Below are 21923 nucleotides of genomic sequence, written 5' to 3'. Positions count from 1 at the left end.
CTTTATTTGGTGGTGGGTCGGAACAAGCAGGGGTGTGAGGAACACTTTACTGTTTGGAATACAGTTTTGTATTCTTAACACTAAAGCTTTCCTTTAACACAGTGGTCGTAAAGATAGGTGTATTATTATTACGCCCCCAAAAATTTTATTTTCCTGTCCTACAACTGATATAAATTCTTTCACCATAGAGATATCAGAATATGCAGTACCTTACAAACAGAAATGAAAGTCTACATTAAAAAAACAGCGACAAGCAATGGTACAAGTCGAACGAAAAAAAAATGTACAAAGCCTTGTTACATAAAACAGCTAATAGTACAGAAGACGTGTCTGAGCTTATTTGCGCACATCCTATCAATTCAATTTGCAGCAAAAGTTACAGGATACATTTTAACGAGTTAATTGCTAGCACACTATAGGACGGGATAGCACAAAAAGGTTACGTGTGATTTTTTATTTTTTTTTGCACATGACTTGTTTGAGAAAAGTCATTTTCTCCTCTGTATTTCATTATACAGAAGCTGGCTATCTGCACGGACACATTTTGCTATGAACCGGCACACCAGGCTTATAAAAGAACACTTTACTCTGTACCAAATTTGCGTAGTACCATCAAACATTTGAATTTGATTAAACGGAAAAACTAATCTTAAATATCTTCCAAGTGAACCGTGCACATTGCAATTCACAGTCTGCACGGTGTGTTTTTGTGCAATCATCTGTCAGAATATTTATTCCAACCAGGAGACTTGCGAGAATATTGAACAGAATAAAAATGGATGTATTAAATTTTTTACTCAGGTGCCCAGTTTTGATATTTGTAGGGAATTTAAGCTGCAGGCGATATAACCACCTGAACAGTGATTCATGAATAAAAAACACAACTAATATAGAAGACCTGGGGAGAAAAATTACCTTTCCTATGCATACAGAAGGGGGGTATAAAATATGCATTCTGGCTGCCTGTGCAGGCTTGTCATTATATCATATGATCTGATGTAACCTTGATAAACATTGCTGGTGAGTCCCTAACACTGCACCCATGCAAATCACCGTCACAATGGCCTTGTAATTACAAATGAAGCCCCTGGCAGCAGGATGTTGTAAATTATTGAGAAATCAAATGTAGGAGCACAGACCTTCCAAAAAAAACCAATACAGTGAGTGATCAGACGATGCAATATAGATACATGGCTCAGTAAATCTCAAGGCAAAGTTACAGACAGAATAATGTAGGTTGTGTATATATAGATATATATATACTTACACCTAATTAATTTGTTACTTTCGTGTTTGATATAGAGCAGTAATGTCACATCTAACAGATGACTTAAAGTGACACTCCAAGCCACTGGTGTATTTTAGATGTGCTTCCCTTGGCATAATGAATCTTGGGCACCCCTAACCTAAATTTGCCCCACTCCTTCCTGCCAAGACTGCACCACTTCCTGTTTAAGACCAACATGCATGTTGACTGACAGACACACACCCTTACTGATACATGCACTGACAAATACACAGTCATTGGCACATACACTGTTTAACCAACACACACTTTCACTGACAGACACACACTGACACACCCACTCATTGACATGCACACACTTTCAGATACACATACACTCACTGACAGACACACTAACATACACACATCCTCACTGATTTGACACACTCTCTGACACACACAAACTGACAACTACACACTCACTGACATACACACAGTCACTTACAGACACACACACTCAGTGACACACATACACACACATTCACTGACAGATACACACACTGACACACACTCACTGACAGACACACTAACTCATAGACATTCACTGACAGACACACACATTCACAGACAGTCACACACACACTCACTGACAGACACATGCTCAGAAGATAATGATGGGATAGATGGCATAGATATTTCAGCACTTGGAAGAAGTTCCATTCATGATAAACAATGAATGGAACCCCAATCTGTTATCATGAATAAAGTAATAGATGCAACTATAGGAACTGTGTCCTTTTTCTTTTTTTATGGTAGATCTATATACTGTACTATCTGTATGCCCATAATTTTACAGCATTGGGGAATAAGTTGACACTTTATCAATACCAAATAATAACGAATATAAAAAACAATTGATTGCAGCAGCTACAACCTCGCTCAAATCTTCAACACCATATCCAGAAGTTTTCAAAAGTAAATGGTATCTGTGGGTTCAGTACCAGATGAGGATGGATCCATAATGGATAATTCACAAAACAATTCAGCCGAAATTATGTGACTCTGTTAACTGATTACCGTATATAACGTGGTTGTTGCTGATAGTGGTATTACTGATTAGGATTTTATATACAGAAATTACATTTTCTTCATAGTCTTGCGTATAATTAATCAGATCTGGTAGGCTGAACAATACGTGAGCAACATTTTTATTTGCCCTGTCATTTATATTGTCATTCTGGTTCTCATTAAGTATACAACCAATAGGCTCAATGGATTTTTATCCAATAGAAACAATTTCATTTTAAATTCCTTAACGTAATTTACAGACAAAAGGATACTTCCACATCAATTAAAAATATAAATCTCTAGAAATTCAATATGCCTGCTAGCTATGAAGTACATGTGCTCATAACAAGGTTACTTTTGGGACGAAAAAAAAAAAGGAATTTAAGTTTTGCCTTGGGCAGGAAATCAATGTTACATTTGAAAAACTTTATTTGAGTAAACTTTAGCCATTTTCTGTAACATATTGCATTTTTATATTTTTTCATTAGGCAATCGCTGAGACTATTTAAAGACGGCAAATTCTTTGTTTTACTGGAAAGTAGAACAAGATGTACTCAGAATTGTCCATCCCCTTTGAATCTTGGAAATTCTTTAACGAATGTGGATATATGATATAATTAGAATAGTGGAATTGTAGATATTTTCTTTGCTCGTTCTTAAAAGTATATTAATGTTAGCATGCCTCCCAACTATCCCAATTTTGGCAGAACAGTCACGATTTTTCGATCCTTTCTCGACTGTCCCCAAAAAGTGGGAGCACATCATTAGACATACTTGCGCGTCACTCAGGCAACTAGGATCCTACAGAGACTACTAAACAGTGCTCACAGCAAGTCCTGCCGTCAGTGGGCCAGCTTGCTTGATAGACAGGCAGCCTAAACCAGCCAGTAATTCGGGCGGACCTCACAGTTGGGACACTTGCCTGCCCCTTTTAATCCCCTCCCGCCGGGTTCCATTTCTCGGGTTGTCTTCTGTTTATTTTATTAGAAGGTGTATAAGAATAAGGTGTATGAATATATAGAGCAATGGCTCTGTTCTAGAAAACACTAGCAATAATGTTTCAAGGTCACAATTTTAAACCATGTAAATATACAAAACAAATATTTAAAGGGACACTACAGGCTTAAGATGACACATTCTTTGTTTGTTTTTAATATAAAGAATTAAAATATATGCAAAAAAATAATGAAAATAAAAAATAAAAAGTGAAGCTAAGCTTCAAAGACTTTGTATTTGCTGCAAATCCTCAGGCTTTACAGCTTCTGTATAGAGCTAAATTCAGATAAAAAAAAATGGACTAATCAGGATGCTCACTTGCTGTATCATTGATACATTTTTCCCTATAAGCAGCGGTTTATATGAGTTTCTGTGACTTGTAATTTAATCGTCAGAGTTCTGAGGCACATAGCTCAGAGCTGAAACACCCATATCATGTCAAGAAATCCTATGTCATACCGTACAGCTATTGGAGCTAAAAGCGCAATGTTGAAGATTGGTCCGGTGGGTGGTTAAAGGTGGCTTGTACGGAAAAATACCATTTATTTTTAGAGAAAAACTACAAAAGTTTAAAGGAACACTGCAAATACCATAACGACAACAGTGTGTTGCAGTGGTTATGGTGTCAGGAGTGCACTCCAACAATCCAAGTAGTCAAACCTATTTTGGAAGTAGTGAAGGCACCTGGCAGACACCAGGTAAGTGGCCTAACTGTTCTAAAACGATTTGAGCAAGAGCTCTCCAAGAAATATAACTATTATAGAGTGGTGTAGTGGTTATGGTACTTGGAGCGTTACTTTAACTACTGGAAGTTCTTAACATTTAAAGATATTCCAGATGAGAAATATATGAGGCAAATTTGCACACATTTTTTTTTTTAAATGTATCAAACTGTTTCCAACACTTTAAAGGACCACTCTAGGCACCCAGACTACTTCAGCTTAATGAAGTGGTCTGGGTGCCTGGTCCAGGTTTTCCCTTTTTTTTTTATAAACATAGCAGTTTCAGAGAAAATGCTATGTTTATACTGAGGGTTAATCCAGCCTCTAGTGGCTGTCTCATTGACAGCCGCTAGAGGCGCTTGCGTGCTTCTCACTGTGAAAATCACAGTGAGAAGACGCCAGTGTCCTCAGGAAAGCATTGTAAATTTTGGGACGAAAAAAAAAATGCATGCGCATTTAGCCGATGATGTCGCGAGGAAGGAGGAGAGGAGGAGGAAAGCTCCTCACCCGGCGCTGGAGAAAGGTAAGATTTTAACTCCTTCCTCTCTCCAGAGCCCGGCGGGAGGGGGTCCCTGAGGGTGGAGGCACCCTCAGGGCACTATAGTGCCAGGAAAATGAGTATGTTTTCCTGGCACTATAGTGGTCCTTTAACATCTAAGTTTTTGAGCAATTTCTTCAATTAGTTCACTTTAATAAATACAGTCACAATAATGATGGAATTTAACCGTCACTTTTCAGAACACGTTGATAAATAGAATAAACATTCACTTCTTACTCCAACGGGACGAGCTATAGGGCGAGACTTGTATGGTACCTTTACTATAATGTCTATATAATTAGCATGCTTACTGTATCTTACGCAATATAACATAGAAAGTGCATCTGTTAAATCTCTATAAACAGAAGATATTCACACAATTAGAAAGTTTCTAAAAAAACAAAACAAAAAAAAAACCAGCCCATTCTATCTTACAAAAATCCCTTAAAAACTGAAGGCCGGGGCATGGCCTGACCGCTGAGCCGAGAGGACGCATACCTCGGAGGCTCCAGCACATTGGGGCTCTAAAAGAGTGGAAAATACCCAAAAAAGTCACTGAATCTGCAAAAAGACGGCCTCCTGGCGAAAGGGAGAACCGGGACACACAAGACGATGCCCACTAAACGACACCCGCTCTGGTATGTACTCCTGCCGCCAGGCACAGAGGACATCTCGCCCCACAACCCACGTTCCCCCCCCCCCTCTGGCCCGGCGGGGGTCATCCCGGGCCACCCCCACACGATCCCCACAATAAGCGACAGCCAAGTAATTTGTTTATCGGGCCCAGAGGGGAGCAGGGCAGATTACAAAATGGCGGACGACACCCACACCGCATCCATAGCCACAGCATGGAAAGTTACAAAGCTGCGACTTGACCATATATTCGACTCCATCTGGGAGAAACTAGAGGCCCTCACATGGCCCACAGAACAAGCACCCCCACAGAGAAACACATCACAGTGCCCACTGTGGGACGACTCAGAGCAGGGCACAGCGAACCCACGGCACTCTTACCCGAAGCCGAGCAGGCAAGTGAGACGACTCACTTCAATGGCGGGGGCCTGGCACAACATTAAGAATGGGTGCAGGCTACACACAGTAAGCAAAGTCAAAGAGTCACCCATAGCAAGACGCCCCAAACCGCCTCGTCTACAAACAAAGCTCCAGCATACACCCGGGACTAGTGCAGCACACAGAGCAATATTGAAAAAGCGGCACCCCAGAGGTCCTACGTCAACAGACAGATCACCCATGCCTACAAAGCAACATCCTGAGAATGCACCGACCGAAGAGACACTCGTATGAGTCTGCACCCTGCCCGCCGAACGGCCCACATACCCACTCGGGAACCTCACACCTTAACATTTCCGTTCCACAGAGGGGCGGCAGGAGATGAGACGAACAGTACTGAGAGAAAGAACTCAGCCCCGACGGGGCATAGGCTGACTCTATAGTGACTGCGGCACACTGCCGGGCAAAGTACCCTATGCCACATGATCTCCATATGCCGCTATTGGACTCTTACAAGTATAATTTTTGATTACTCTTTATTTTGTTCTAGATTCTTAATTTTAGCACATGCAGGGGATCTCAGGGGGTCACACCTGCAACTCACTCGCTCACTTATCATTAATCTGAATCTACTCGTGCCTTAATGCTATGTTGAGCACTTTACTGTCAGGCTAGACGCACCCAGCCCCTAGTATGTTTAACCATATAGAATCTTATGGCAGGAACTTCAGACTGAGGCCATCTAACATTAGCGAGTACACTTGTACTCACGTAGCCAAGCACTACTTTAAGCAATTAATCAGTAAGCCGAATCGAATAAGCCTACTACATGTTTACTTTACACCAGATAGCAACCACCTCTTTTGGACACTGACTACATCATGGGGCTATGACCTACCCAGAACTGGCGAGGGATAACCAAGACTCAGGTCCCCCCTCTCAGTAATCAACCATCATCTGGGTTATTGTTACATGGCTACCATGGGACTTTAGCACATCCTGCCCTTCAGTTAAGGACTTACATTTCTGTACCATATTTTTAGGGATGTGTATTGCTATTCCTCTTTCTGATGCAGCCCCAGCTAGCATGTGTTAAGTTAGAATTTTGTTTTCTCTTTTTTTTTTTTTTTGCTCCTGCCAGATTCACATCTTAAACATTACCCATCAGGCTTTGTAATTAGTCTTAACAAATGGTGCAGCACACCAGATAGGCATACAGCCCTAAAGCTGCCAACTTCCTCTGATTTATATTGTTATCTTATATTATTTTATGATTTGGTATCTCCTGCATAAAAGGTAATGTGTGAGTGGAAGGGATGCAGTTACAGGGAGCTTGCCACAGAGGTCCTGTTTATTTCAAATAATGTAATCTTGCTGATAGCATCAAATATGTACCCACCATAGAAACACGGCTTAACTTTATATGTTTTTCTGGCATATGGTCGCTCACTGTCTGCCAACGCCTAGACAGCGTCTCCTGACGGGCACCCTACCCAACGTAAATCCCAACATGTATAAACTGGGTATAATGCTAACCGCCTAGTATATTAAACCTGTTCCTCGCATTGATGCCTCTCAATGTATAACTAATCATACTGTTGTCTTCTGTTGAAATCTCTGCTACGATCTCACAACTTAACTACTTAAAGCATGTATAATCTACTGCACATAGCTTGTTTAAAACATAACACTTAAAAAATGTGCCGATATTCTCAAACCACAAATGTACAACTACTGTGTTTATATCTGTTGAATATGCTGTTGTGGCATTGACCAACGTTTTGTTACTCCCTGCACAAACAAAAATAAAGAATTAAAAAAAAAACAAAAAACTGAAGGCTATTCTTTCCATGTTAACACCTTGTAGTGAGGTTATTACAAGGTGCAGATAGCTGCGGGTACTCGATTTCATGTGATCTTTTTATATTCGTGCCTGGCAGTGAATCGTATTGAAGGTGTTTAGGCCGTCTGTGAATGGGGAACTGAAGAAAACAGGGTGATTTAGGCGACTAAATTTAAACACTACGGAAATTAAAATATTACTATAAGATGTGTAACCACAAAACAGACATACAATGATTTGTGTAGTAATACTGTAAAATATGTACTGCTTAGTTCACTGCCACTGAGAAATTCTTCTATAAACTTTAAAATTTCATTTTCACAAGGCCGCCGGTCCAGTAACATGGAAAAGGTATTTTCTTTATTATTTGTTTAACATTGGTGTCTTACCTGTAGTGCTTTCTTTATGCTTTATTGCCCAAATGCAAAAAAATTAAAAAAACAATCACTTTTTTTAGTAGATATAACTCTAATAAAAATGTGCATGTATTTTACTATGCATTTTTTCATTGGGGTACATCTAAATACAGATTGCAAAAGCTGCAGATCTGTTGTCTTCAGCCTTTGCAAGCCCCATCCTCCCTTCTAACCCCACCCAGACTTTCTGTTATTATCCAATCACAGACTTCCCAATGCAGCTCAATGAGAAGACTTTGCAAGACGGGAGCTGTGGGCAAATGCTGCCTCTTGAGTTTAGCTATGCTGAGCTAACCAGCCAGGAAGTAACAGGATTGGTGTCTGGTTGACAAATGGGAGGTGTAACAATGTTAATTTATAAACAGGGCCGGCGCCACCTGTAAGGCGACCTAGGCAGCCGCCTAGGGCGCAACTTATCAGGGGGCGCCGGATCCCTGTCCCCGGTGCGCCTCCTCATGCTGCGCCGCCTGGGCGCTTTAACAAGCCCCAGGCGGCGCAGCACTGCTGCATGGAGGGCAGCCAGGTTTCAGTGACCGGCAGGAGGGAAGCGCAGAGCGCTCCCTCCTGCCGCTCTCTCCATGTAGCGTGGCCGGGCGGCGCGGAACCAGGGACAGGAACCTCTGTTTCCTGTACCCGGCCGCCGGCGGACTGAAGGGAAGCGCTCACTGAGTGAGCACTTCCTGTCAGTCCGGCGGCGGCCGGGTACAGGAAACAGAGGTTCCTGTCCCTGGTTCCGCGCCGCCCGGCCACGCTACATGGGCAGGAGGGGAGGGTAAGGACCATTATGGGAGGGGGTGGGGGGGGAATAACGGACCACTATGGGTGGGGGGGGGGAATAACGGACCACGAGGGAGGGGGAATAACGGACCACTAGGGGGGTGGGGGGGGAATAACGGACCACTAGGGGAGGGGGGGTGGGGGGAATAACGGACCACTAGGGGAGGGGGGGTGGGGGGGAATAACGGACCACTAGGGGAGGGGGGGGAATAACCGACCACTATGGGAGGGGGGGTGGGGGGGGATAACGGGCCACTATGGGAGGGGGGAATAACGGACCACTAGGGGAGGGGGGGAATAACGGCCCACTAGGGGAGGGGAGGGGCGGGGGGGGAATAACGGACCACTAGGAGAGGGGGGGATAAGGACCACTGGGGGTGGGTAAGGACCAGGGGGGGGCTAAGGACCAGGGGGGTAAGGACCACTGGGGGGGGGGTAAGGACCATGAGGGGGGGAAAGGACCACTAGGGGAGGGGAGGGAGGATAAGGACCACTAGGGGAGGGAGGGAGAGGGGGGGATAAGGAGCAGGGGGGGTAAGGACCACTGGGGGGGGTAAGGATCATGAGGGGGTAAGGACCACTAGGGGAGGGGAGGGAGGATAAGGACAACTAGGGGAGGGAGGGTGAGGGGGGGATAAGGACCACTAGGGGAGGGAGGGGGTGGATAAGGACCACTGGGGTGGTAAGGACCACTGGGGGGGTAAGGACCATGAGGGGGCGGTAAGGACCACTAGCGGAGGGGAGGGAGGGTAAGGACCACTAGGGGAGGGAGGGAGAGGGGGGTGGATAAGGACCCCTGGGGGTGGGTAAGGACCAGGGGGGTAAGAACCACTGGGGGGGGGTAAGGACCACTAGGGGAGGGGAGAGTAAGGACCACTAGAGGAGGGGGAGGAAGGACCACTAGGGGAGGGGAGGGAGGGTAAGGACTACTACGGGAGGGGAGGAGGGAGGAAGGACCACTAGGGGAGGGGAGGGTAAGGACCACTAGGGGAGGGGTGAGTCAGGACCACTGGGGGAGGGGGTGAAGGAACACAAGGGGAACGGGGGTGGGAAGGTAAGGACCACTGAGGGAGGAGGAGGGGAGGTCCACTAGGTGTTTGGGAGGACCACTAAGGGGGGGAAGGACCACCACAGGGGGGTAAGGAGGGAGGACTACTAAGGAGAGGGAAGGAGGGTAAGGACCACTAAGGGGGGGGGGGGGGGAGATTACCACTAAGGGGGTGGTGGGAGTAGGGGAAGGTCTACTAAGGGGTTTGAGAGAGGGAGGACCACTAAGGGGTTTGGGAGAGGGAGGGCCACTAAGGGGGGAGAGGGGAGTGAGAAGACCACCAAGGGGGCACTGCAGAGGGACAGGGGGCCAAGGGAGAGCACTAAGTGACACACACACACACAGAAACATACAATGCATTCCTACTCACACACAATACATCCCTTACGTTCTCTTACATAATTAATGCACCCCTTACAGACACACACTGCATTCAATTACATACACAGAAACAAACCTTGCACCCCTTACACACAGAAACATACAATGCATTCCTTACACGCAAACACACACTACATCCCATATAAACACACTACATCCCTTACACAAATTGCACACATAAAAAATCCCCAACTCATGGATGGGTCATGTAGGTGGATTTATGGGTGGGCATTGTAGGCGTATGCCCCCTGGGGGCCCAGACCTTGAGCTGTGTAAGGGGCCCTAAAAAATGGAGCTGCTTCCTGTTCGTTAATTGTTGTGAGCACTGTTAAAAACAGTCTCCAGAGAGCCTCTTCTACACCAGACCTGTGGAGCCAGACTGAGCCCATCATCAGCCTCTTGTCCTCATCTGGTGGTAAGTAGGCAATCCAATATATTATTAGTGGCACTAATCTCTAATTTACCTCACATTAAATGGATACTATAGTCACCAGAAGCACTACAGCATAATGTAGTGGTTCTGGTGTCTATAGCCTGTGCCTGTAGGCTTTTTAATGTAAACACACTGTCTTTTCAGATAAAAGACACTTTGTGAAGACTGGCGTTGGCCCATATGGCAGAGCATATGGGCGGGGCATTGTGATGTCACATGGTGGGCAGGACATATGGGGGGGGGGGGGGGCAAAATTGTTTTTGCCTAGGGCGGCAAAAATCCTTGCACCGGCCCTGTTTATAAAAGCTCCAATTTCTACCTCAGACTATCCCTCAAGCTGCTGCCATCTTCACACTGTTGTCCTCTTCGACTCCTGTTGCTTAAAGGGACACTCTAGACACCCAGACCACTTCTGCTCATTGGAGTGGTCTGGGTGCCAACTCCCACTACTCTTAACCCTGCAAGTGTAATTATTGCAGTTTTTTATAAACTGCAATAAATACATTGCAGGGTTAACTCCATCTCTAGTAGCTGTCTATTAGACAGCCACTAGAGGTCACTTCCTGGGTTCTAGCACAGGAGACCTGTGCTAGAGCGTCGCTGGACGTCCTCACGCTGTGTGAGGACCTCCAGCGTCGCTCAAAACCCCATAGGAAAGCATTGAAATGATTTTTCAATGCTTTCCTATGGGGAGACGTAATGCGCATGCGCGGCATTGCCGCGCATTAGCATTAGGTCCCCTCGGCCGGTGGGCGAGATCAGTCTCGCCCACCGGCCGACGCAATGAAGAGGAGGAGCATCGCGGAGGCGGAGACAACGACGAGGGACATCGCCGCTGCCTCAGGTAAGTCACTGAAGGGGTTTTCACCCCTTCAGTAACCGGGGATTGGGGGCTGGGAGGGAGAGGGACCCTCCAGTGCCAGGAAAACTGATCGTTTTCCTGGCACTGGAGTTTCCCTTTAAGTTGCCAGGAGCCACATCAGACTTGTACTCTCCCACATGAGACAGAGTACAACACTGAAGTCTATGAAGGATCTCGCAAGACAGAAGCTGAATCCCACAGCCGGAATTTGATACAGTTGCTGGGCTTGGACACATTTACGGCATATCTCCTCATTTTGTCAACCTCATGCATTACCATAAGACGAAGTATTCAATATCTTGACTATTTAATCAGTGTTTCAATAAAGAATATATCTTTATGAAATACTGAAAAGTGTTTCTCTCATATCCAGAGAGATTTATAATTTATGAAAAAATAACCTTGGTAATTATACAAACGGGATAAATATTTACATTGATACAAAAGAGAACCCTGCCCGAGAGCTTAAAATCCAGAGAGGAATTGTATATCGAGACTAAAGGTTGTGCAGAGAAAATACAGTTGTGAAGTAAGAGAATTGTATCCACGATTCTGCCAATATAAGGATTACTTCGTAACAATCAGTATTCTGTACAATGCAGATAGAATCTAGAAGCAATGCAATGAGTATGGGAAACATACAAGACAATGAGGACACAGTAAGTGAAGTATAGACTACAGACACAGCTAGTTTGATGTCAAGCAAGAAGTCAAGAGGAACCCTTGGTCAGAGACCTAAAGAGACCAGAAGGTTGCGTTGATAAAGAAAATTGTGTGTATTGTAGAAGAGATTGACCCGGTTTGGTCATATTCTGGAAATAATTTTAACCTGTATGGAACTATTGCATTGGGATAAACACATAAGCCTGGTTGGACCCTACCCTGCTGGGGGATCAATTATTAATGGTGATATGTTCATGTAGGTTGAGCTGTGCGAGATGAGTGAGGGACCAGGTTAAGAAGTAACGGGGAAAGTTTTGGTGAAGAGGTAATGACATGAGGAACCTAAACTATGTGGAGAACCTAAGCAGAAGACAGGCTAAAATAATACAGTATAAGCCTTTTTTGGTTCCTGGTATTTTAAAGGGATGCTGTGTCTTTTATCCTTTATTTATATAAAAATCATCAACCATGCACATAGCTTCTGCTTTATCCCATCCCAACAACTATTTAGAGAGAAAGAGATACTTTAGAAGCCACGTAAATAGGTATCAGTTACATTTATTGATGTCAACAGCCAATCACAGTCTGAACAGCTCATAGCTTTACACTGGGAGGAAAGGGGCGTAAATGGATTACGTCCAAAATGCCCACGGTTAGCTGTGGGGGGAAAAAAGTATTTAAAAAAAATAAATAAATAAATTGGTCTGCAGAATGAAAAATGGCGAACACAAGATATAGACAGTTTTCAACCTGCTGAATGATGATACACAAACTATTACTGACGGCAGAGCCACTTTAAATGAAGCATCAGTAAGCCAGTGCACAATTCATTGCAAGGCAGAGTTTATATCGGTTACCTTTTTCAGCTACTAAAGGTGTTTTTAATCAATATGACAAAGCATTTCACAATAAGAAGTGGATAATAAGCGATTAGGTGGATTTACACCACACTAAAATTAAATAGCATAATATTGAGTGGGTTTGAGAAATAATTAGAGTGAGCGAGAATATGTTGGCAACAGAAGCAAATGAGATGAACATCTTTCTGAGATATATGCTCAATTAAGGATTAATTGCGTTTTCTATTTCCCACTGCCATTTCATTGGGCGGAAGGTGTACAGTTTGCGACTCACTGTTTTAACCCTACCAGTACCTGTGTGCTACTGAACCTGCTGATTTTACACTTTATTCAATGATGAAATTAAAGGAACACTCAATTGCCCGTATTAAAAAAAAATAAAGAGGAGAAATCACTGTTTAGTAGATACAGTCAATTTAATACATTTTCATGCATGTATCCATCGGGGTTATATCTTAAAACAGTTTGCAAAAGCTGCAGTTCTTCTCAATGGGAAGCCTCTGAAAGGGCTGCCTACGTGCACACGCGTGCCTGCTGCTATGTGCGCATGCATCATCTCGTGTGAGATCAACATACTGATTTGACGTCTGGACGCTGGTCTGAAGAATTAAGGAAGGAGGCAGGCCCAAGTAATGAGCTAATGGAAGCAGAAATAAAACCCTCTGGCTGCTTGTTTGATTGATGGGGGGGGGAGGGGGGAGGGTTAATTAATTGTAAATCTGCACTTTTATTAACTGTCATTAGTATGAGATAATCCCCACCCATAAAGCACTTCAGCTTGTTTTATGGGTGTGGAGTGATTCTTTAACCCCTTAAGGACACATGACATGTGTGACATGTCATGATTCCCTTTTATTCCAGAAGTTTGGTCCTTATGGGGTTAAAAGAAGTGGATCACGTCAACAGGGTCTACTTGTTTAATTAATGTGGTAGGTTGTCACAGTACTTTACCTTGCTTTGCCATATCCATTTGCCTGTAGATTAGCCAGTAGATTTATTTTTACATCTAAGGATTAAAAACACATTCTGATATAACTAGGTACGCTGAGCTAATAGCTTAACCCCTTAACCCCTGTCACGCGCATGCGTCTTACAACCCGGAACTATTTTTTAAAATCTCGGACATTTCCGTGCCGTTTATGCGTTCCACGAATGAAACGCACGCTACACATCAAGTGTTCCGGATTAATGGAGATTATCTACAGTATATATACCCACAAGGATGAACACAGAGATATCCCTGAAGAAGTCCAGCACCTTACCGGACGAAACGCGTTGGATTTATTCCTTGTGTATTTTATTTCAAGTTTTATTTGTATTTTATTGTCTATTTGGTTTTGGCTGCCTCTATACTATTGCTCCTGGATTCCCACTGTGGATGCCTAATACCATCACTCAGGAGTTCCATGATTATATGGAGACACGCTACTTATATCTTCTATGTGTAAGTGCAACCAATAAATGTGATTTTGTATCATTATAACAAACTTCACTATATCTGATTTCCTTTATTTCCATATACCTTACTGGAAGACATACAAGCTCATATTCATCATATTACCCCTGAGAGGGTGACAAGCCTGATTTCACGTTCGTTTGTGAGTGTACCCATATTTACACTTATTTATATAATTTTCTTTATACTATTTTACGCTATGTTAGCTGTCTGATTTTTCTATACAGACCATATCCACGGATATTTCACCTGAATTCAGGTTGTTCTATTTTATACTTATTTTACGTATTCTGGGTGTTTTCCACTTTTTTGTTTAGTTGTATAGAAAGTGCTTAGACTGACCGTTTAATGTGTTATATGTTTTATACTATTAAGTTGTGGATGGCCAGACACTGGAAGATTTACACTTTATTTTATCTATATGAAGACACCGTCAAAGATTACTTCTAATTGAAGCATTACACTCTTTAACATTTGCATCATAGAAGGGCCGAAAGAACAAATGCAGTATGCATTAAAAGCACGTGTTTCCTTTGTGAAAATAAGCAAACTTTGCTAACACGGTTATTTACTAAGGTGAGAATTGAAAGTGATTTCAAATTTCAGGCCAGAGTAGCTGAAGAGAAAGCATATATGGCATAAATTGTAGAGAATTTTTTACAGCTTGACTATTTTTATCTTAAATTTGAAATTAACTTCACCTTGAGAATTAGCATTTTAGGAAAACACTTTGTAAGTATTGGAGAGTTAAATTGTGGTCATTCAACAAGGAAATTTGAAACACTTTGAGGTTTCATTACCTGATACTAAAACCAATTTCAAAATGTAGGCTAAAATACCCAACATTTTTAATTTTAAGTAAATAAGCCCATTAAGACAAGCTGGCAGACAGTTTTTCTCCAACTCACATATTTCGTCTTAAATTGTGCATTTTTTCTCTTGTCAATTCACTGTAATACACTGAGCATCAGTGAGAATGCAATTTACAAAAAAAAGTAAGTTACCAGCTAGATACCTATATTCTAAAGCAGGCATAGGCAACCTTTGGCACTCCAGATGTTTTGGACCACACCTCCCATGATGCTTTGCCAGCATTATGGGTGTAAGAGCATTATGTGGGATGTAGTCCACATCTAGGGTGCAGAAGGTTGCCTACACCTGTTCTAGAGTCTCACACTGGATTTAATAAATTGGTTTATATTTTATCACGCTTCTGCTATAGAAAAACACACTGGTATATGGTAAACGTTGCCAAGGTAACTGTGTTCGCTTTCTATTTTACAATATTGTCTGTTTTCTGTGATTCCAAATGACATGTGGACAAAACATCACTAAACACTACATTAGTCTCATGCTGTCAATTATATTGTCCATCTTTTTACTGTAATTTGCGGTCAGTGAAAGCTAGCTTTCTGAATATAATGGTTGCCATGCAACCAACATTATTATATTAAAAGGCATGTAACCATTCAACTTGGACATAATATAACATACTATATCATTTGGCAAAACGAATCATAACTGTAGATTATTCTAGCTTTCATGAAGAAATAATCTTAATTTTTATTAATGACAGGAGGCAAATATTTTGCATTCTCTCTTTACTGCACCTCCATAGAAGCAAACCAACAATAAAGCAAACAACCAATCGACAACTTCAACTCGAAATCCACAAACGAAACGAGACGTGATAAACTAGCACGTTACACTGCAAGAGAAGAAAGGAAAACGGTAAAAGCTGTAATCTAGTAATGTCATATGCCATTTTCATAACAGAACATCTAATATCGTGCAAATGGTGTAGTTAAATAAAGTACGATCCGTAATGAAAATCTGATATAAAATGGCAATGTAAAATATGCGGAAAAACAGAAAAAGAGGAAGGAAAATATTCGCCTCCTGTCATTATTAAAATTCTGATTATTTCTTCACGAAAGCTAGAATAGTCTACAATTTCACCACATGACAGGAGGATTCATATTTTGCATTTTTAACACTGCGTAAGCAATGAGAGTGAGGCATGAACAGAGGGGCAAAAATAAAAACATTGAAAAAGTATTCTCTCGCGACCCAACCACAGAGTGCATAATATCATGCAATGAATCCCCTGTGAAGACGAGACTACACCGACCTCACCTGTAATCGATTGGACTCCAAAAACAAAAGATGCAGGAGACAATAACCAAGACACCCAGCAAGCCAAGGTCATAACCTGAACCAGGTTGTAAGGCTTCAGGTATGAAATGAGAAATTGACCTGACCTAGAAGAATGAAGCTGCTCTGTCCTGTCTACGTAACAGCAAAGACATTCAGCCATACAAAGTGCTGGTTCTTCATGAAAAACAAGAGAAGGAAAAATCGTCCACATCAAAATCCCGAACGTCCAAAATTCTACGAAAGGAAACCAAGCATAGCTGCAGAGTAATCTTAGCAGATAACTAGCAAAGTGAGAGATGTGCGGGCCCAGGATTTCCAGAGGAGTTCTCTATCTTTCTGTGATAGGCTCTCGACCAACCAGGAACCAGATTAATTATTATTAAAAAGACCCGGATGTGCCAGTTCTTGTCGTATTGTTTATAGTGACCGGACTATAAACTGTACAAGGAAGGTAAAGTTGGGCCATCGAGCGCAGGTTATCTACTCTCTCTATCTATATATTGCGCGCACACACTGACTCAATAATCAAAACTTAGAACTGGACAAAATCTCTAAGCCAGCTATGCTTTTAGTTTGGCCACTCTGGCCTTAAATTTAAAAATGTACTATTAATCCACTATGAATCCTCACTTTAGTGACTAACCCTTTGAGAATAATAACAATGTATGTACTGCACTTAAATGAGAAATGCCAATCTATGGTGCCTGTACCGCAGGTAAAGTCTTTGTTCCAATGCCCACAATGTATCGCTAATTGAAATAATAAAACAAAAAACCTAAGCACTCTGCAAATACAGGTATAACTGTGGTTTGTTCCGCCGTTAACAAGAGTAGGCAACGTTTCGACATAACAAGTGAGTTTATAAAGTGTTGATGGCTGAATACTAAGCCTGTATTTGCAGAGAGCTGAGACTTCCATTTTTTCAAACATCAGATTTATTAGGAATAATGTTTGGTGAAGCTTGACATTTCCATTGGTGACATACATATATGTATGTATATTTAGCCGATGATGTAGTGAATCTGTGATATTTTCTAATATGTCCAATATACAGTACAGTGAGCAGTTTATGAATAAAATATGTAATAAACTTGTACCCGAACGCATATCTTTTCAATACCCATCTATATGTATTATGTGCGGATCGTCAATTTAATCTGGGGCTCACATGAAAAATGCATCCTGCTGTAAATATCATGTGGGCTGAATAATAAAAGATTAAATATGAGAGCACATCATACGGAACTGTTAGTAACTATACTGAGTGAAGGATGCCAACATACCGCACGCTACACAATTCTCAAATAGACACTAAAGCCACCCATTCCATTACATAGTTAGATAGCTGAAAAGAGACTTGCGTCCATCAAGTTCAGCCTTCCTCACACCTGTTTTTTGCTGTTGATCCAAAAGAAAAGAAAAAAAAAAAAAAAAAAAAAAAAGAAAAAAACCCAGTTTGAAGCACAATTTTGCAACAAGCTAGGACAAAAAATTCCTTCTTGACCCCAGAATGGCAGTCAGATTTATCCTTGAATCAAGCAGTTATTACCCTACATTGAAAGATTATATCCTTGAATATTCTGTCTTTGCAAGTATGCATCTAGTAGCTGTTTGAACATCTGTATGGACTCTGATAAAACCACTTCTTCAGGCAGAGAATTCCACATCCTGATTGTTCTTACAGTAAAAAAACCTTTCCTTTGCCTTAGACGAAATCTTCTTTCTTCCAGTCTAAACGCATGGCCTCGTGTCCTATGTAAAGTCCGGTTTGTGAATAGATTTCCACACAATGGTTTGTATTGGCCCCGAATATATTTGTATAATGTTATCATATCCCCTCTCAGGCGACGTTTTTCTAAACTAAATAGGTTTAAATTTGTTAACCTTTCTTCATAGCTGATATGTTCCATTCCTTTTATTAATTTTGTAGCCCGCCTCTGCACTTTTTCTAGTGCCATGATATCCTTCTTTAGAACATCTTAATGAAGTGGTGTTGGTGCAGGGGCTATGTCTTTTTAACCCTGTGATGTAGAATATTGCAGTTTTTTTTTAGAAATTACAATGTTTATATTGCAAGGTTAAATCCATCTATTATACCGACAGCCAATAGAGGCACTTCAAGGGCCCTGACAGAGTAAAACGCGGTCATGTGACATAGAAGCTCGTAGGAAAGCACTGAATTCAATGCTTTCTAATGGGGAAGCTTGGATGCTTGCATGAGGCTCATCGCGCATGCACATCATGTCTTCTATTAGAAGCATTGAGCTGGCCATTGCTATAGCTCTTCAATAATGTCAGAGATGTCGGCAACACCAATGGCGTCTCAGGTAATACTTTTTTTTTTTATAAAGCTCTGTTACCAAAATATGCAAGGACCCAAAATGGAAACTGCTCCGCTTACATTTTGGTGGCAGCAAGAGAGCAAAGGAAGGTAGTTTTTATTTCCCTGAAGCTGTCCAGGGGCTGACGTCAGCGATGCACATTCGCGAGAGTTCCTCCATAGAAAGAGCCTTTTCCCCCTCAGCCGTCACTAGTCATGGCTGAAGGCCAAGCGTAGGAAAAATACATAAAATAACACAGTCCCTACTCTGGCTTTTTTCTTCTTTTCAATGAAATTCTAACAAAGTCTTTATGAGCATTTTATAAAGGTTTTCTCTCTTTTAGGGTGGGACGGATGACAGTCACTTTAATTTTTTTCGGTAAAAGGGGGGGTCCTTGAATACAACTAGGGACTGGGACAGTATAACTTTAGGAATACAGGTTTGTATTGCTAAAGCTGTAGAGTAGCTCTGAAGCCGCTGGACTCTGCAACAGAAATTAGCAAAGAAATTAAAATGCAGTATGTGTTATTCTCATATTTTAGAGGAAGTCTGGAACTTCCCCAAAATAGAAATATCTAATATATGTTAAATAATGATGTCCCGAACAGTTCGCCGGGAACCGTTCGCCGGCGAACATAGCGTGTTTGCAGTTGCGAACACGCGCGTAGTTCAATCCGCCCCCTATTCGGCATGGAGGTGGGAGGGTCTGGGAGGGAGGGTCTGCTGCTGATTGGCTGGAATGTGTCTGCTGACTGTGAGGTACAGGGTCAAAGTTTACTCAATGATGACGAATAGGGGGCGGACCGAAACATCGCGTGTGTTCGCAACCGCGAACATGCTATGTTCGCCAGCGAACGGTTCCCGGCGAACTGTTCGGGACATCACTAATGTTAAAGCCTCATAAACACTTAACAGTGTTTACAGCAAAAAGCCTGAATGTAATGATTTTACTCACCAGAACAAATACAATAAGCTGTAGTTGTTCTGGTGACTATAGTGTCCCTTTAAGTGGCTCTGTCATGTTATTTTTCCATTATGTATACACTACTTGTATCTTAATGATTACACTCCTCTCTTTGCCATTTGCCTTTATTTATATTAAAGGGACACTCCAGGCACCCAGACCACTTCTGCCCATTGGAGTGGTGTGGGTGCCAACTCCCACTACCCTTAACCCTGCAACTGTAAATATTGCAGTTTTTATAAACTGCAATATTTACATTGCAGGGTTAACTCCTCCTCCCGATTGAAAAAGCCATCAAGGCGAAACGCGTCTCGGAACCAGCCACAGGATTTGACTTTTATTATTTATTACCATTTATTGTTTTTATTGTGTATTTTATATTGAATAAATCCTTTTTTTTTTTTTTACTTCAATTTGACCTGTGGAATTCTGCATTCGACATTCCAAGTTCCTGCTACATCTAAAGAAGGGTATGTGTCCTCTTAAAGACACAAGTGCTGTGCAAACTTAGAGCCAAGTTCTAGGCTCTAGAAAAGGTGAGCAGTTCCATTTATTCACCTATATAAATTGGTACCTTAAAATTACTACACTAGAAGCTGGCATTTGTCATTTCTCTAGAAAGTGAATCAAAGTCATCCATATCTAAAGGATCCGTGTTTCCTTATATACACGTCTACCAGAGTGATCTGAGCCTGTCCCTTTAGGCTCAGAACCACGTGAGTGAACCCTTATCAAGCCATTTAACTCTATCCTTCACATAACATTCTACACTATTGGTTTTCTATTCCCCCCTTAGGTTACTGAGAGTTCCAAGGGGGGGTAAGTTATATATTATTCTAAGCGCTCCACCTTACACTGGGATTGGTTTTTGTATATCACTCAGTTTATCTATCTAAACTTGCAAGTGCCGGGTTGTGAGAGGACGGCACAGTGGTGGTAGCAGCTCCACCGATTTGACTTTTTCTGTACTACTTTTATAAGCGCCACTATACACATACTCTACCATTCTCTCCTCCTCTAGTGGCTGTCTACTAGACAGCCACTAGATTGCACTTCCTGGTTCATAGCACAGATTTTCTGTGCTATAGCGTCGCTGGACGTTCTCCTGCTATGTGAGGACCTCCAGCGTCGCTAAATTCCCTATAGGCCGCGCATGCGCAATAGGTCATGATTCAAACACAGCCCTGGCCAATCAGCATCTCCTCATAGAGATGAATTGAATCAATGAATCTCTATGAGGAAAGTTCAGTGTCTGCATGCAGAGGGAGGAGATACTGAATGTTTGGATGCATTTTAGGCAGCTGTGACCCCCCCTCCCCCCCCGCAGCATATAGAGGGTAAAACACTCATTTTACACTTACCCAGAGCAGGTCCGGGTTCCACCTCTTCTATGGTACATGTGAAATTAGCGTGCATTAGGCCTTCCCCATAGGAAAGCATTGAATCTATCCTTCAACGGTTGCCCGTCTAGGATGTTAGTTTGAGCTCGCCAGCTCTTGGCATTCACAGAACAGCTCGAGGGGGGTCAGTACATTTGTGTTTTGCCTTAGAAACTTAAACGTTGTTTTTTTTGTTTGTTTGTTTTTAAGTTTGAACAAGTCTTGGGAGTGCTATGTGTATGCTGTTTTGTATATATGTAGAAATGTATTATATAATAATAATAATGTGTGTTTATAGTATAGGAGATGGCCAGCACACAGTCTATAATGTATTATATAATAATAATAATAATAATAATAAAAAAGTGTGTTCATACAGCTCCCTGTCTCAGCCCCTGTATCCCAGGCTGACACAGTATATAATGTTCTATATAATAATAATAATAATAATAATAATGTGTTTATAGTACTATGTAATAATAATAATAATAATAATAATGTGTTTATAGTACTATATAATAATAATAATAATAATAATAATAATAAAGTGTGTTCACACAGCTCACAGTCTCAGCCCCTGTATCCCAGGCTGACACAGTATATAATGTGCTAAATAATAATAATAATAATAATAATAATAATAATAATAATAATAATAATGTGTTTATAGTACTATGTAATAATAATAATAATAATAAAAATAAAGTGTTTATAGTACTATGTAAAATTCATAATAATAATAATAATAATGTGTTTATAGTACTATGTAATAATAATAATAATAATAATAATAATAATGTGTT

General features: G+C 41.6%; 1 protein-coding gene across 1 annotated transcript in view; it reads left to right on the top strand.

Annotated features, from left to right (window-relative positions):
* AGBL4 (AGBL carboxypeptidase 4) overlaps nt 1-21923 on the top strand; it is a 1519087-nt gene that overhangs the window by 1022371 nt on the left and 474793 nt on the right. The window lies entirely within an intron of this gene.

The sequence above is a fragment of the Pelobates fuscus genome, chromosome 7, assembly GCF_036172605.1.
Source record: "Pelobates fuscus isolate aPelFus1 chromosome 7, aPelFus1.pri, whole genome shotgun sequence".
NCBI classification, from domain to species: Eukaryota; Metazoa; Chordata; class Amphibia; order Anura; family Pelobatidae; genus Pelobates; species Pelobates fuscus.
Note: the sequence above shows the minus strand (reverse complement) of the source record. Positions and strands in the feature narration are given on the sequence as shown.